Source organism: Thamnophis sirtalis, unplaced genomic scaffold, assembly GCF_051295495.1.
Source record: "Thamnophis sirtalis isolate CommonGarterSnake01/CBP01778 unplaced genomic scaffold, rThaSir2_p1.2 scaffold_11, whole genome shotgun sequence".
Classification (NCBI taxonomy): domain Eukaryota; kingdom Metazoa; phylum Chordata; class Lepidosauria; order Squamata; family Natricidae; genus Thamnophis; species Thamnophis sirtalis.
This window is the reverse complement of record NW_028261391.1, coordinates 60,040,125-60,056,757: the sequence shown is the minus strand read 5'-3', so window position 1 is coordinate 60,056,757 and position 16,633 is coordinate 60,040,125. Positions and strand designations below refer to the sequence as shown.

General features: G+C 40.1%; 1 protein-coding gene across 1 annotated transcript in view; it reads right to left on the bottom strand.

Moving 5' to 3' along the window:
* GRK5 (G protein-coupled receptor kinase 5) overlaps positions 1-16,633 on the bottom strand; it is a 186,075-nt gene that overhangs the window by 119,954 nt on the left and 49,488 nt on the right. The gene's annotated exons all lie outside the window — the stretch shown is intronic.

The following is a 16,633-nucleotide window of genomic DNA, read 5'->3' as shown; positions in this document are numbered from 1 at the left end:
TCTCTTCTACCTGATAAATTCCCTTATACAACATTGATACCAAAGGCAGACTGGGCTGCATCACAGGTGGGTTCCCATCAGTTCGGACTGGTTTAGCCAAACCGCTAGTGGTTTGGAGGCCTGGGTTGCTGGAACTGGCAGCGCCCCAGGCTTGCCATGCCCCCAAACCGGTTCTCCCATCTTGAGTTTTGCTTCTGCGCATACGCAGAGCAATTTTTATTGCACTGGCTGGCCACGCCCCCACCCACTCTGACACTCATCCTGCCTCGCCTTTGCCATGTGGATCCACAGAATTGCCTCCTCCTGCCTACACACAGGTAAGCAGCATTCACGCTAGCCTAGCCCTCCCTCCCCGCCGGCTGCAACCCGGGCCCTGCCTGGTCAACTGGGTGGCTTGCACAGAAAGCGGCGAGTGAGCAGGCAGGAGGCACTGGCCTCTTCTCCAACTCTCCATCCCGCAGGGTGCACTGCACCCGCTTCATTCTCTTTGAGAGCCGCCTTGCAAAATGTCAGAAAATTCCCCCCAGGGTGGAATTTCACAACCTTGCAGGTTGCCACTCACCTCCTACTAGGAATGTAGACTGCTGAACTCAAAGCTACATACATTTGAGTGGCATCTGCAAGTAGCTTTCAAAGCGCCACAGCCATCTCTTTTTGGGGTTCCGGATTTCTCCAGTAGGGAAAGCGAGTGGCTAGACCTGGCAAGCCTAAAGGGGAGGGGTGGCTGAAGACAGCCAAGGAAGACATATTCCTGCTGGGTGATTCCACCTCCTTTCTCCCCCTTCCGAGACAAAACAGGCCATCAAGCCAAACCTCCCACACCACTTTCTCACTCCTGTAGGGGGAGCGTGCAGGCTAGAACATAGGAAGCCATGCATGAGCGAGCAGAGGGGATGACTGCTTTGAGGGAAGGGGAAAATGCAGGTATGTAGGGCGCCCGCCCACCCACTCGGGACCTGCTTCTCTCTGCATGCCCACTTTTATTCTCACAAAACTTGGTATCAGTCGTGGAGGAGGAGAAGCGGGGCGTGCGACAGCAGTCAAGGGTCCAACCCAGCCAACCTTGAGAGACTGCTGAAAGAAAGAGAGGCGCTTTACAACTTTGGACTTCAATTCCCAGAATTCCTGAGCCAGCCATGCCAGCTCAAGAATTCTGGAAGTTGAACTCCATACATCATAAAAGGGCCATACTTCCCCACCCTAATCTAGGATGAAGCAAGGTGCTAGCACTGTATTCTACTTTAATGTATAAAGGCATACACAGATTTGTTCTAAATCTCTTCTTTAAATTTTGGCCTATTGAGTGTTCACATCTTTAATCTTATTTTTCTTTTCAATGTCACATCATTTGGTCTTTCTCAGCTCAATCTCTGCCCATTGTCTGTAGCCTTTTAATGAAAAGAGGATATAATTCTGGCTTGTCCTACATTTCCCAATTTGTTTACCATGGCACGACCCATTAAACATCATCACACAGGTGCCTTTTATTATTTCATTAAATTTTGCTACAGCCCAGTAGCCAAATCTCACAAGCTGGTTTATAAAAGATGACATTAAGTTATAAAATGCCATAAACATTCTAAAACATAATGCAACACTTTAAAATGTACAAATAAAACATGAACATTTTAACAAACAATAGCAGATTTTTTTCCAACATGATAAAGAACAAAACTAATAGAAAACACATATATACAAATCTCAGTTTTCCTTAATAAATCACATTATTTTGACTTCTATCTTTTTCTTTTGATTCTTGATTTTATTCAAATTTATTACATTAAAAAATATTTTAGGAAATGCCTTAGTTAGAAGTCTAAAAATTCCGCTTCAGTATCCTTTCTTTTCTAACCTGGGATCTTGTAAAATATATTAGCTCTTATTAGCAGGAGATAGTTGGGATTGTAGTTGCAATTCCTACGGTAATACTCCTAGGGAATTTACTGAGCTGGATAATCACTAGAGCAATAAGCAACAAGACTTATCAAGTTTGTAAACCTGCAATCTGTAAATTCCTTTACTTACAGCATCAAGGAGAATATGAAATAGCAATAACAGACATTAAATGAAGAGAAATAAAAACAGTTTGAAGTAATTATTGCGCAAATGAATGAAGCGGAAGCAAAGAATTGTTACCGTGAGACACAAATACACTGCGCAGAAAAGATGCACAAAAGCAAACCCAAACTATGGTGTTTTTTTAGAAATTCATTTCTGCCAAGCTCTAAGGAAGAAAAAAGGCTAAAGTGTTCCCTGGTTACAGCGATGATTGGTGTACAATTCAGCCAATGGCTTCTCCCTTCCAGTTCCATGTCCTACAAGAAGGAGAGCATCTCTTGATGACTCATTTGCTTGTATCCAAGTGCAATATAGCAGCACTCTCTTCCCTGTGACGTCTTTATGTTGAGGTTTCCAATCAACTGCTTTAATCTGGCTGACCTTTCCAGTTTTCAGCCTCTGTCTTGAAGCTACCCTCACTGGCTTCAAACGCAATTAGGCATGATGACAGGAATATATGTGTATATACGTACGTGTGTGTGCGTGTAGGAACACGAGGCTATGAAGGACATTATGCACCAAAACAGGTAAGGCCAGGTAAAATGGCCAAACCAAAAACTAAAATTAGATTTTCCTGATTGCGGAAGGGTTCAGATGAAGAATTCTCCTTGAACCTCACTGGGTCTCAGAGTTTTTTTATGCTAGGACGCTCACTGGATTTCCACTAGTGGTCTTGTTCACAAAAACTGAAAAAATCATCACCCAACATGCACCATGTTTGCTATTTAGTTGTCTGGGAATTCTCTGCTTGAACGTATGTGCTCTTACAAGGTTCAATTCCTAAGCTTCTAAACAAAAGGCTCAGCATTTGGACAGAGCTTCTTGTGTCCTGTTTTTAGTCATCGATACTCAATAGTTTAGAGCATTAAAGCAATTTCTACTGCTTCATTTTGAACCCTAGGAAGTAGAGATGGATATTTGAGGTTATGCGGGAATCCTCTGAATAGCAGAACAAATCTGACTGTTGCTTAGCTAATTAAGTGTAAAGGTTTGTGGGATTTGTGGCTTTACAGCAACAGTAAGGAACCTGATTTTGCCCATTTTCAAATGTTAGGCTGAACAAATCATAGTTAAGCATAGAAATGGGAGCAAAAAGCCAAAATATAAGTGGCAATAAAGAAATATACATGGAGGTACACATTAGCCCTATCCTCAACTGTGGCACTTCATTTCCTATGAAAGTCTGAAGGAGATTCATAAACCTTCAAGCAATCAAAACAATCTTCATTAAACAGAATTCCAACTGTTGTAGGCGTGCATCTATGTTCATCTGAACATGCTCACATGTCCTCCTGAAGAGCTTTATGTGAATTATGAAGAATGGAGCAGGCAATAGATCAAACTGATTTTCAATGTATTCTGACATTTCTTGACCCACTTTTAAATTGCCACACATTCAGAAGATTGCTGCAGCAAAGCTCATATCATTAAAAAATCTACTTGCATGTAAATTATCAAACCACAGATCATTCTTACAAAATAAGAATAATTAAGAAATGTTTCCAGCATCAGTGCATTTGTTATATGCTACTGTCTAAAGTCCACTTCTGTTTTAAGATATCGCATTGATTATGTGTCATCAATTAATTGTTGACTCGTAGCAACCATATACACATCAGATATTATCATTATGCTGTATTTTTTTTCATTCTTATGGTGTCTCTATAAATGTTGGGTTAAAATTACTCCTTTCACATGCCACTGCTATTAATAGAAAGTGTTAGGTATCAACATGGAGTAGATTCAGGAGCTATGGAGACTATATTTTAGATAAGATATTGTTGAAGAACAAGAATATACAGCATATGCATGGTGTTTTTGGAGATTAAGGTAAAAGCTAAATCCATTTTTAGGCAATGCTATATGTCACATGTCCTATTTTTAGGGCATTCAAGAAAAAAAAATCAGCACCAAATGCAGACAAAAAGTAGAAATGTATATTATACCCATGCCCCCACCCCCCAGGCTTCCTTATATTTACAAGGAAGAGTTTAAAATGGGAATATACTGTTCAATGTGATACAGATGAGGAACTGTGTTCAGTTAAGAACTCACATTCCCTTCAGTGGTGGGTTGCAGGCAGTACGCCCCGGTACGAGCGAACTGGAGCCTTCCCGGAGCACCGGATACCGTTACGGTACGGTGCTCTGGAGGGCCCACCCGTCAGCCCGAGCTCCTTACCTGTCTTCTAAGGCTTCAGTGCTTCCACACACACACACGGCGCATACAGCACGTGCATGATGCTCCGCTGAGCAGTTGGAGCGTCGTGGAGGTGATAAGATGCATGCGCATGTGTGCCCATGCGCTATGCACATCCATGTGGACACCGCTGGGTCCGGAACCCACCACTGATTCCCTTGTATTCAAATAGCAAAAGAACTTATTTTTGAGTACCTGTTTCACATACATGAGCTCAAAGCACTAAGTTTTTAAAAATTGGAAGCAGGCATTCAATCTGTACTGATACTTCTGAGAGTAAATAAACTTTGATTTTGACCACACCAACATTACAGACAGAGAGAGAGAGATGTCCATTGTTTGTAGACTCTCATCCTCAGGTTAAAACATCATTAGCTCGGTAGTATAAAGTAGTTCTCATTACAAGGGTAAGTGTATGACTGGCACTAGATAAAGGCTAAGATCTTCTGTAAATAAAAACTGCTTGAAGATTGACAATGAACAGATGTTCTGGTGCAATCTTTCCCTGAGCCCAGCAGTTAATGATGTGAAGTCAGAGGTCATGGATTTAATTATACAATGAATAACATTGATTAATGGCTGTTTCCTCTCTTCTAATGTTCACACAAGCCATGATGCCATGTACTTACAAAATAATGCCTGTATGTTGGAAAATAAAGTGGATAGATTCCTAACCCCTTAAGGCAAATGAGGGATGATATCTTGATTCCATAAAGGCCAAAAACATTCCACTAATGCTAGTCAAAACTGAACGCTATGTCGAGACTGGATTAACTCTTTAGTGGCATCTAAAACACTATTTGAAATCCTCACGCCACTCACCCCCAGTTAATAATCCAAGTGGAATTTCTAGACAAGCTACTTTAAATAATAGTAATTCCAACTTTCATAGACCAAGCTGTTATCTAGTTATCTAGATTTCTTCTTTTTTTGAATTTAGCAAATTGCTGCCTTAATTATTCTGGGCAAGGACTTAAGTTTATTTAGAATTGGGAAAGTGTTAATTGTCCTAATTCCTTTTGAAACCTTGGTACTATTAATTATACTTTCCTCTTCTACTCTGGTTTGCATCCTGGAAATAAGGATTATTAATTTTTTTAAGTCAGTTTTTTAATTCCAATTACAAGGGTCCCATAAACATAGAAATGATTCTTAAGTACCAGACGTTCTGAGCACTATTGTAAAATAAGCTCCAAATTTAGTTTTCCACTGTTAAACTCACTTAACAAATTTCTCACTTAGCAACATAAATTTCGAGCTGTAAGTTGAGGACTATCTGTATCAACCTCACAATGGTCATTGGCTGTTGTCAAAGACTTTCAGAGATAGTTTACACGTCTACTTATATACTTTTATAAAGAGATGAACAGAAAACACTTAATGTAAATGAGGAATGTAAAGGCGAAGGATGTGTGATTAAGCACACATCGCAAATAAAAGTTTGGGTGCCAGAGCAGTCCACTCTGGAAAGACAATAGCTCAGATTTCCCTTAATTTATCTTAATTCCTAACCCATTGAGTCCTTCTTGGGCATAGCAGCAATGGGGAGATCGCAGCCCAGGGGTGGGATTCAGCCAGTTCAGACCAGTTCAGGCAAACCAGATGCTAATTTTGCATCTGGTTTGCTGAACCAGTTGTTGAAAGGACAGGCTGGCTCTGCGCACCCCTCCCAGGAGTCTCCCTGTGGCCCATTCATTGTGCCAGGTAAGTACAGGGCCCGCACGGAAGCTCTGGGAGGGCAAAGAACTGGCTTATTGTAAGTTCTGGAAGTGCACAAGGACCCATTTCCGGCTTCCAGAGGGCCTCCAGATCCCGGGGGAGGCTGAGTAGGCCATTCTCCCATGCCACACCCAACCAGAACTGGTTGCTAAAAAATTTCAATCCCACCCCTGTCGTAGCTGTGTCATGTTGATGCCGATCGAAAAAGATGAGGCTCTTCAAAGTTTCCCAAAAGCGTTTATAAGAGCTTGGAACAAATCTTTAAAGCAACTTCCTCCTGCCTTTAGATGTGTAGTTCCCCCACTACCACCACACACCTTTGGATAGCCATAACATACAATTCATACCCAATCTCTTGAAATAACAGTTCTGCTTCCTAGTTGACCTGAACAATATTTGGAGGATTGCCTTGGAATTTAAACATTAATCCTGTCATTAATCTCTTGGGTAACACATCATTTTTAAATGTCATTAGACATTTAAACATAGTAAAGTTTTCCTATCAAGAAAATTGGGCCATTTTATTGTAACTATTAAAATCCTGTTTTGCTTTCTAAAAAGGAAGAGCTTTTGGAATATAGTTGTTCAGAGCAGAATGCAGTATTCTACACCCGCAACAAATACATTATTTTTGCAGAACACTCAGACTCCAGATCTCCTTCCTGGAGAAGAGCCTGGATGATTTTCTATCCTCTTCTTCCTCTGCCTAGATTTTCTGAAAAAGTTTTAAATAGAATTACCATATTTTTCGGAGTATAAAACGCACCAAGATTTTGAAGAGGCAAATTTTAAAAAAAGTTTTTGCACTCTGCACACCTCTCAAAATGGCCAGTTTTTTTTAAAGGGCATGCGTAGCCTTTAGGAAGCTTATAGAGTACCCCTGGGGGGTGGAATTGAGCAAAAAAAGCCTGTTTTTCGCTCATTTCTGCCCTCCCCAGCCTCCAGGAGCACTCTTAAAGCCTCCTAAAGGCTCTGCATGGCCATTTTGGTGAGGGGGACAGGATTTCATCAGGCAAAAAATGCTGTATCCAGTGTATAAAATGCACCCAGATTTTCAGCCTCTTTTTTGAGGGAAAAAGGTGCGTCTTACACTCCAAAAAATACGGTAAATATATTTGGCCCTATATAGTTCCTGACTTACTTTGAATTACTGCTTTTATACATTTGTTTAATGTTTGCACTCTACTATATGGATTATGCAAGCTGGCACAGACACACCTTTGGGGATGAAGAAATATTTTAAATAAAGAGAAATTGTGTGGCTCCTTTATTCTTGGCCAAGGTCTAATTGTAAGAAGTTGGAGGAATGCAAAGATTTAGTGCAGCAATTTCCCAAGTGTGCCTCCAAATTGTACCAGTGAATTCTGAGAGCTCTGAATGTAAGCCAAAGGAAATATACTGCATATGGGTTTATTTGACTACCTTATGCCAAGTTACACCTTTAGAGCATTGAGCTCAAGAGTGCAGACTCTGATTGGCAGGAGCTTTCTAGGATCTCCATGAGGGAAGAGGCCTCTCCAACTCCATCAGTAGGTCATTTTTTTTCCTGAAAAAAATATTTTTTCTCAAACCAGTAATGCTATCTGCATGCCAAACCTGTGTTTACCATTGCATTATGAGTTATATATTACCACTGTGTTATATGTCAAGTGTTCAACTATTCATTTGTTTCATGCATTGGATTAAGCCATAAATCTTGGAATAAAAGGAAATAGTTCGGCTCCTACGATAATTAAGCCAAGCTAAACAAATTATGCTCCGACTTATTACGATTTGTGAACTGCCTTCTTAGAGGGTAAGGCCTGCTGTGTTTGCATGCACTGGTCATGAACAAATGTGGCTTTAGGACTTGGCTTGAAAGAGCCAATTTTCGGACATAATGCTAAGGAAATCATGAAAGGCATTTCCATGGTTTGTTTAGCCACTTTGCCAGAAAAGCCAAGCCAGGAGTTTTAGTTCTGAATAATTCAGGACTTACAATCTGAACCAGACAATAAAGGAACAGAGGGTGAGGTTAGCATAAATTTCATTTACTTAAACTATTTCAAAATATTGGCTTTGGAGCCAATATTTTGAACAACAATCTTTTTTTTGTGCAAGCCTGAAATCTTGTCAATCTATTAGATTAAGATTTATCTAATGCAGTGGTTCCCAAACTTGGCAACTTTAAGACTTGTGGACTTCAACTCCCAGAATTCTCCAGCCAGAGTTACTGTACCTATAGCTAGGTCTTTTTGAACCAGATAGGACAGTGGTTCCCAAACTTGTGGACCAGAGTTGAAGTCCACAAGTCTTAAAGTTGCCAAGTTTGGGAACCACTGATCTAATAAGCTCAAGACAGATGCTGCACAAAACATTATACTGTCCGTGTACCAAAGTTGTGAAGAAAATGACAACTTGATCTACAACCATGTACAGTAGTTAACCTGCTAATCAAAAGTGAATTTGAACTAATTTATTTACTATTTGTACTGCCTTGGTAAGATTTGAGACTACTGATATAAATTCTATGTAAACAGAAGTATTGTTAGAGATATATACCTAAGGGTCTTGTCTTCACAAGACTCTGAAAACAGGCCTCCCGCAGAATCTTTTCAGAGTCCAAAAAGAAAAATAAGACCACACGGTCCAGTACAATTCACTATGTTTGTTGTTGTTGTTGTTTATTGCATTTGTATGCCGCCCTATCCCGAGAGACTCAGGGCGGCTAACAAGCAAGGGGGGAAGGGAAATACAAACAAAAGACAAAACAGAGCAACAGTCACAACAGTTTAAGTGGGGCCGGAAACTCATCAGCCCCAGGCCTGCCGGAACAGCCAGGTCTTAGTGGCTTTGCGGAAAGCCGGAAGGGTGGTGAGGGTCAGGATCTCCACGGGGAGATCGTTCCAGAGGGCCGGAGCAGCCACAGAGAAGGCCCTCCCCCGAGGGGTCGACAGTCGACATTGGCTAGCAGATGGTATTCGGAGGAGGCCTAATCTGTGGGATCTAATTGGTCGTACGGAGGTGATTGGCAGGAGGCGGTCTCTCAAGTACCCAGGTCCAATACCATGTAGGGCTTTAAATAAATTCTGAATAAAGAACGACCCAAAATAATCAAGTTAATAATGTCACTTCGATTCAAATGGAGTTGAATGTTTGGTTCTGTGAATTCAAATATATCTAGTTGAAGAACTGCCGTTAAGGCAATTTGTTTGTTTATATAGCTCATTTTTTATTTTTTTTACAATCTCATTTAAGGCAATTTGTTTGTTTATATATCTCACTTTTATTTTTTTTTACAATCTCATTTTTATTATTTTTACAAAAAACTCAAGGCAACAATTGAATTATTTGGTAACAGACATATCCAACATACCTTCCTCCTCCTATTTTCCCTGCAGCAGCAACCCTGTGAGGTGGGTTGGACTGGGAGAGAGTATGACTGTTTCTAAGTCAGTCAGGCAGTTGCAGCCCTATCTGAACCGGGAGGCACTTCGAATAGTCACTCCGGCACTCCGCGCCGCACTTAAAAATCTGGCTATCCCGGCTGGCCTGGGGCTAAAGACTTTAACCCCTACTCGAATTGTATGACTGTTGAGTTCTTAAATGATGTAGTGCTTTTATGTTGTAAATTGTTTGTCCTCCCCCCCCTTTTTTTGAACTGTGAGCCGCCCTGAGTCCCCCCAGGGAAAAGGGCGGCATACAAATAAAGTGAAACTAAAAAAACTAAACTAACTCATGCCCTCATCACCTCAAGACTGGATTATTGTAATGCACTCTACATGGGGCTGCCCCTGAAGAGTGTTCGAAGACTGCAGTTGGTCCAGAATGCAGCCGCGCGAGCGATAATGGGTGTACCTAGATACACCCATGTTACACCTATCCTCCGCGAGCTGCACTGGCTCCCCATTGGTCTCCGGACCCGCTTCAAGGTGCTAGTCGTTACTTTTAAAGCCCTAAATGGTATTGGACTTGGCTACCTGAGAGACCGCCTCCTGCCATTCACCTCCCAACGACCAATAAGATCACACAGGTTGGGCCTCCTCCAGGTGCCGTCGACTGGACAATGCCAGCTGGCGGCTCCCCGAGGGAGGGCCTTCTCTGTAGCTGCACCGGCCTTATGGAACGAGCTTCCCGCAGAGATCCGGACCCTTACCACTCTCCCGGCCTTCCGTAAAGCGACCAAGATCTGGCTGTTCCAGCAGGCCTGGGGCTGTTGATTAAAATCCAGCCCCACTTGATTGAGTGGATGATATCTTATTTTAAGTAATTGTATTTTTAATATTTTTATGTTTTTGCTTTTGTTATGAACCACCCAGAGTCCCTAGGGAGTGGGCGGCATACAAGTCTTATTAAAGTTGCAAAGTTGCAAAGTCAGTCTATCAGTCAGTCAGTCAAAGATTGTTTCATGGCCAAGGCTGAACTTGAACTCTCTGTCTCCCGCTTTCTAGTATGGTACTTTAACCACTAGACAAAACTGTCTTTCAGCTACTATAAATAATATATTACTAAAGAATTTTAATCTATTAATATTTTTTTCTAGATTCTGTCTCAACCTTCTTTTAATGCAATAATTAAATTCTACCTAACTTGCAATAGCAAGGTACTTACAAACAGCAATTTGATTTAAACAACAAATTCCAGAACATCAATAACATCCATTAGGACATTAAAACAATTTCAGCTAAATGAGAACTATGATATGTTGAAAGTGAGACTCATTAAGAACTTTGATATTCGATGTGAATGTAAGTAATGATTCTGGAAGAGATGCACAAAAGCTAATTGTAACCAATTGACACACTTTCTACAAGATGTAATGTAAGATGATCATTTTTGTGTGTTGTTTGTTTAGTAAAAAATAAAAAAAATGTTTATTTAAAAAAAACAATATAAAAAGAAGAAGAAAAGAAAAAAAATAACATCCATTATTGCAGTTTTAATCTGTATGGACTTCAATTCCCAGGATTCTCCAGCCAGCATGCTGGTTGGGGAATTCTGGGAATTGAAGTCCACACAGATTAAAGCTGTCAAGGATGAGAAACAAGGCACTAATGCAGTGTTTCTCAACCTTGGCGACTTTAAGTCCTGTGGACTTCAACTCCCAGAATCCCCCAGCCAGTTGGCTGGGGGATTCTGGGAGTTGAAGTCCACAGGACTTAAAGTCGCCAAGGTTGAGAAACACTGCACTAATGTGATTCTTAAGAGTTGAGGAACGGCTTTCCCATGATCTCAAAATAATTTCATTTAGGTAGAATAAATCGGAATCTTTCAGAAAGACAAAAGTATTTTCTTCTCTCAACATTTTTCATGAAGAAAGAAGATAATGTAAACATGGCTAGCAAGAATAACAGCTGCATCATTAGCTCATCACCAAGACCATTACATTCTCATGCATTTAAAAAGATATTAATCCAGTGAAAGATTCAAAAATATTTTGCTTTTGGCACAACTATGCAGTATTTAATATGGTGAAGGTTTAAATAGTTTGTATAACAGCATCAATCTCCAGTTTCTATTTATAAGTAGTGTTATAAGAGGTTTTTTGGAATAAATAGCTCCTCTTTGTAGAAGTTGTAGAGATTTACTATTACACTATTATTCTACCGTTACTATATTTCAAAAGATAGTTTCCATTTCACAGTTTTATGTCCATCAAATTACAAAACAATAGGCCCTCTCAGACAACTCTGGGAAAACTTACATACTGCAGACATTTAAAATTTGCATTTAAATTGCAAATTTTAGTTTAAAAATTAAAAATAAATTTAAACACCCACCCCCCTACTAAATACTTCTCTGTATTTGCTGTTCTTCAGATCTTTGGGAATTGTATATTATGGCTTGTCATGTGCTGTTCTTCTTAAAAAACCTGTTAGTCTAGGCTGGGTGGCAAACCCGCATTTTCACAGTGTTGTCACATGACGTATCACAACTTTTTCCCCTTCGCTAAACCAGGCGTGGGTCTGGCCAGCACGTGACACATCTCGCCTGTGGGCTGTGAGTTTGACAGCCCTGGTCTAGAGCCATGCCTGTCTTTCCCCACTGTATCACACAATTGGTTATGTCTCCAGCTTTCAGTTCTTAAGTCTGAGAGACACCAGATTCAAAAGAACAGTTGTCTAAATCAAGTGATTGGATGAATGCATAGATGATTATTCGGGAATGCAGGGCATACCCAAACCCACGCCTAAGAATTCAAATTAGCTATTTCATAACAATCTTCTGAGACTGGCAGTTTGCACCTAGTCCAGACTAGATAAGGTTCAACAGTATTAATGGAGGATCAGACCTTGCTTTCTTGTGCCTACGTAATGATTTTAGACTAATTCCCTGTTTGACTCCTTCCCTGGCTTGGCCAGTCTCTCTCCAACAACGACTGTAGTTATAGTTAAGCAATTGCTTTTACATTGCCAAATAGCAAACTTCTTGGAGGAAGATCTGGTCATAAAAAGATACTGAAGGCACAACAACTCTTTCAGTGATTGCATCTCTCTGGAGTTCATAGTTCATAGATAGTTCATAGTTATAGATCTAGTTCATAGTTCTGAATAAAAATAGAGGGTTGAACCCATGTAATCAACTGGCATAATTTTAGTAGGTATAATGGGGCTTAAAAGCTTGTGAACCTTTTTGAACTTTTAAAATTTCTACATAAATATGACTTAGCATATTATCTGTTCATCATGCAAATCCCAACATTACCTAAAGAGAATCCAATTAAACAAATGAATCAAAAACAGACTTGTTTATTTATTCACTGAGTAAAATAAATACATTCATTATTCATTTTTAAAAAATGGTCCAAAGCTACCAAGGACTTGTATGGAAAACAGATCATGTGATAGGTTATATTTAGGCAGAAATACTGAACATTTGAAAAGGGTTCCCAAACTCTTAACCACCACTGTAATTCTCTGGAGGAAGGCTTCTAATGGATATTTTCATTTAAACTGACCACTGGGAGGCACCATGTCACCAGATTCCTCCTGTTAGGATTCATTGGATGTGGGTTCAATTCCCATAGAAAGTTTGAACCCTTCATTGATAAGGGAATCAACCCTCAATGTTTCAAGTATGGAGTAAGGATAAAACATGCGGACCGGATATTGCAGAGTTAAATTGCTCTTTGTGGGTAAACTCCTCAAAGAATTTTAATTTAGCAACCAACATAATCTGCTTTACAGCCATCCCACGAGGACTAGAAATTGAATCCCTCCAATCTGGAAACAGCAGCAATCTGGATGAAAGATTTGTCCCTGTAGTAGAGGTCAGATCAGCAATTAGATGGCTGATAAGGCCATCAACTTTTAATACATAAGCATTTAGTCACATCCTTCTAATCTTTGATCTTTGCCAAGATTCTGGTCAGGAAAAAAGGGCATAAACATAGGTCCAGTCCAACGAAAAGAAAATGTAAGTAAGACACTAAGAATCTACCCTATCATTCTGCAAAAAGATAACACATTGTTTGTTTTTCCATGATGCAAACAAATTGTCCCTGGGTTAACCTTAATAGAATTTGGTGAGGGTTCTGTTTACATTAGTGAGAAGTCATTCTGGTATAGTTGAATTGATCAATGAGAATTTGTCACTTCTAGGCATATGGATTGCCAGGATGGAATGATGAAAAGACCAATGCAAATCTATACTTTAGGGTGAAAAGGGGAACAGGCTTTGTGTCATCCTTTTTGTTAATGTACCAAACCCTCATTAAATAGCTTCGCCTTCAAATAACTGACATAGTGAAATTTGTTGATGTGTTGTTGCACTTCCAGTTTGGATCAAGCACTTTGGATGGAGAGAGAGAGAGAGAGAGAGAGAGAGAGAGAGAGGGAGGGAGGGAGGGAGGGAGGGAGGGAGGGAGGGAGGGAGGGAGAGAGAGAGAGAGAGAGAGAGAGAGAGAGAGAGAGAGAGAGAGAGATGTAAACTCTCTAGCTGGATATAGATGTATCAATTGTAAGAAAACGCACACCTCCAGTAAGATGAGATTGAAACAACTGCAGGTGTAGTGTAGTCTGGCACACAGAGGAAGAGAGTAGAGAGTAGAACTGATTAGTGGGTATGAAGGGCAATTGCCAATGATGTCTAAGATGTACAAAGCAAATGACTGAAGTTAAAGACTTAGAATAACAACATGGGATTTGATTCCTGTTAGGCATATTTTATGTTCAGGCAGCTGAAGTGTACAATGTTACGGCAAAAGTAGTATAAACTCTTATAAACTGTATAATTTGTGTTAGAAGAAAAGGGAAAGATGCTCATGATTGATCCACAGCCTAAAACACTGCAAGCAATCAAAGTCTTGGCCTTATGATGAGACACCTCAATTTAGGAATATCATCAATCCTGAGCTATGGAGAAGACAAGTAGTAAAAGATGAAAATGGGAAATGGATTCATCGACCACAAAACAAAAGAAGTACAGTATAATATATTGTATAGATGTGAACATGTCCATTCCAGAGACAGGAATCACATTCCTTTGTGGCTGAGGTATTGAAAGGAACATGATCCTAGAAGAATGGCCAGTGAATAAGATCAGAATTTGAGTGAGAACTCAATGATCCTGATATGGTTAAAGAAGAGGATCTCTCTTTTGATTCTTGAAATGGATAAAGGACAGCTTGGACAAATAGATCTCAAAGGACATTGGTCTAAAACCTGTCCTAATATTAAAATCTGTACTTGAAGAACAATCAGTGAGGATTGGATGGAACAAATTGCTAAGTTTATCAATAGTAGAACTACATGTGGTGGAATTGTAGGAGAATGTTGTGAAGAAGAACTCAAGCCTTCGACAGTCAGAACTAACAAGGCAATTGCCCTTTTTTCAACCTGGTTTGAGCTGAGCAAGGCATGGCAGGCTTCTTGGAAAGCTTTGAATCCTTAATAGATGATATTTGTCAAGCTGATAATGGTGTAATAAAGACCTGAAAATTAATGTGCTGCCAGCTACTTTTTGGGAATAGTAGGAAACCTGAAGGACAAGCAGGGAGTTATAATAATTCAGTCTGTCACATTTAAAGCTTGCTCTAAGAGGACAACTTGAAAAGAAGAAGAGTGATTGTGATGAAAATGTTTAGGAAATACCTGGAAAAACAAAGTCTATTGCCTAACCTTGACCAAAGCAATAAAGATGCTTATCTGACCTCTTTGCAATACTGGCACCTGCAATGGAAAGGCAAGGTACCCATGAAGAGAGGTTTTTGAGAGACCGCCTGCTGCCAATTACCTCCTCTAGACCTATTAGATCCCACAGATTAGGCCTCCTCCGAATTCCATCCACCGGCCAGTGTCGACTGGCGACTACCCGGAGGAGAGCCTTCTCTGTGGCTGCTCCGACCCTCTGGAACGAACTCCCCGTGGAGATTCGAACCCTTACCACCCTCCAGGCCTTCCGCAAAGCCCTTAAAACCTGGCTGTTCCAACAGGCCTGGGGCTAAAGAACAGTTGCCCCTGTCTCGAATGGTATGACTGTTGTGTGTTTTAAATTATGTATTGTTGCGTGTCACTTTAATTTTTGTTTGTATCCCCCTCCCTTGGTTGAGTTGTGAGCCGCCCTGAGTCCCCTTCAGGGGAAAAGGGCAGCATATAAATAAAATAAACATTCAACATTCAACATTTTTTTAAAAAACAATGTTTAAGATTCATAAAAATAAGGGAAAATGAAAGAAACTAAAAATATGTTTGAGATGGCATCAACATGTGGGTTATGGGCTTTTGCAGAGCCAGTTTAGAGCCTTCTCAGTGTACACAATTATTTGGTGGGAAATGATATCTGTGACTGAAATAGCTCTATAAGATTCTAAATAGGGTCTATACGGGCTTATATTTCAGATGTAGGTATCACACAAAAAATGTAGGTACCATGATGAAAAATCTGTTTTCATTATTTAGAAGACCATCCTGGGTTTTCATTATTTTATGACTGAATAATACAAAAATAAAGTTTCAAGGACAATAGATTTTTGCATTTAAATCTGAAGGGAGAAGTTTATCTCTCCGCATATCTATTTGCTTACCACGTATGAGTCTTTATGACATAGAAATCCCTGATGTCACAACAGCCTAACAGTGGGAGGATTTTAGTTCCAAAGCCCTGCCAATTATCAAAGATATATTCAACAAAAGGGGGGACAGTGTAAACAGGTTTGACAGGCAGTTTGTTTGTATCTACCACTAATTTTAAAGAATACTAGAGATTAAAAAAAAAACTGAAATGAAGATGACAGACTCATACATCACTTTTTCCCTTATTTCATTAGGCCTGAGAAAACATTCTTACTTTTTTTGTGATTGCCTTGGCTGAATTTAGAATTGAAACAGCAATGACTTGGAAAACACTGGGCTCAGAGTGGTCACTCCTAGCTTGAAGCCTTCACTTCCAGCACCCCCAGTTCACACTACTGAAATTCAGCAGCAAAATGCCCAAACTGAATTCAAACATATCTAATTACAGGAATAATAATAATTTGTCTCCAATGGCTCTCTCATTCTCATTTCCAAAAATGTTGATCATGCTTCCTTAGACATTCTCTTACAACTATCCAGAAGATTGGGACCTTGAGTTGGAGCCTCAAGCCCTCAAAGATTTCCCACCCCTGCATTAAACGGTTCCACCACAAAACCGCGGTAGACAAAAGCGCGGTCGACGAAAGCGCGTATGTGACGTCATC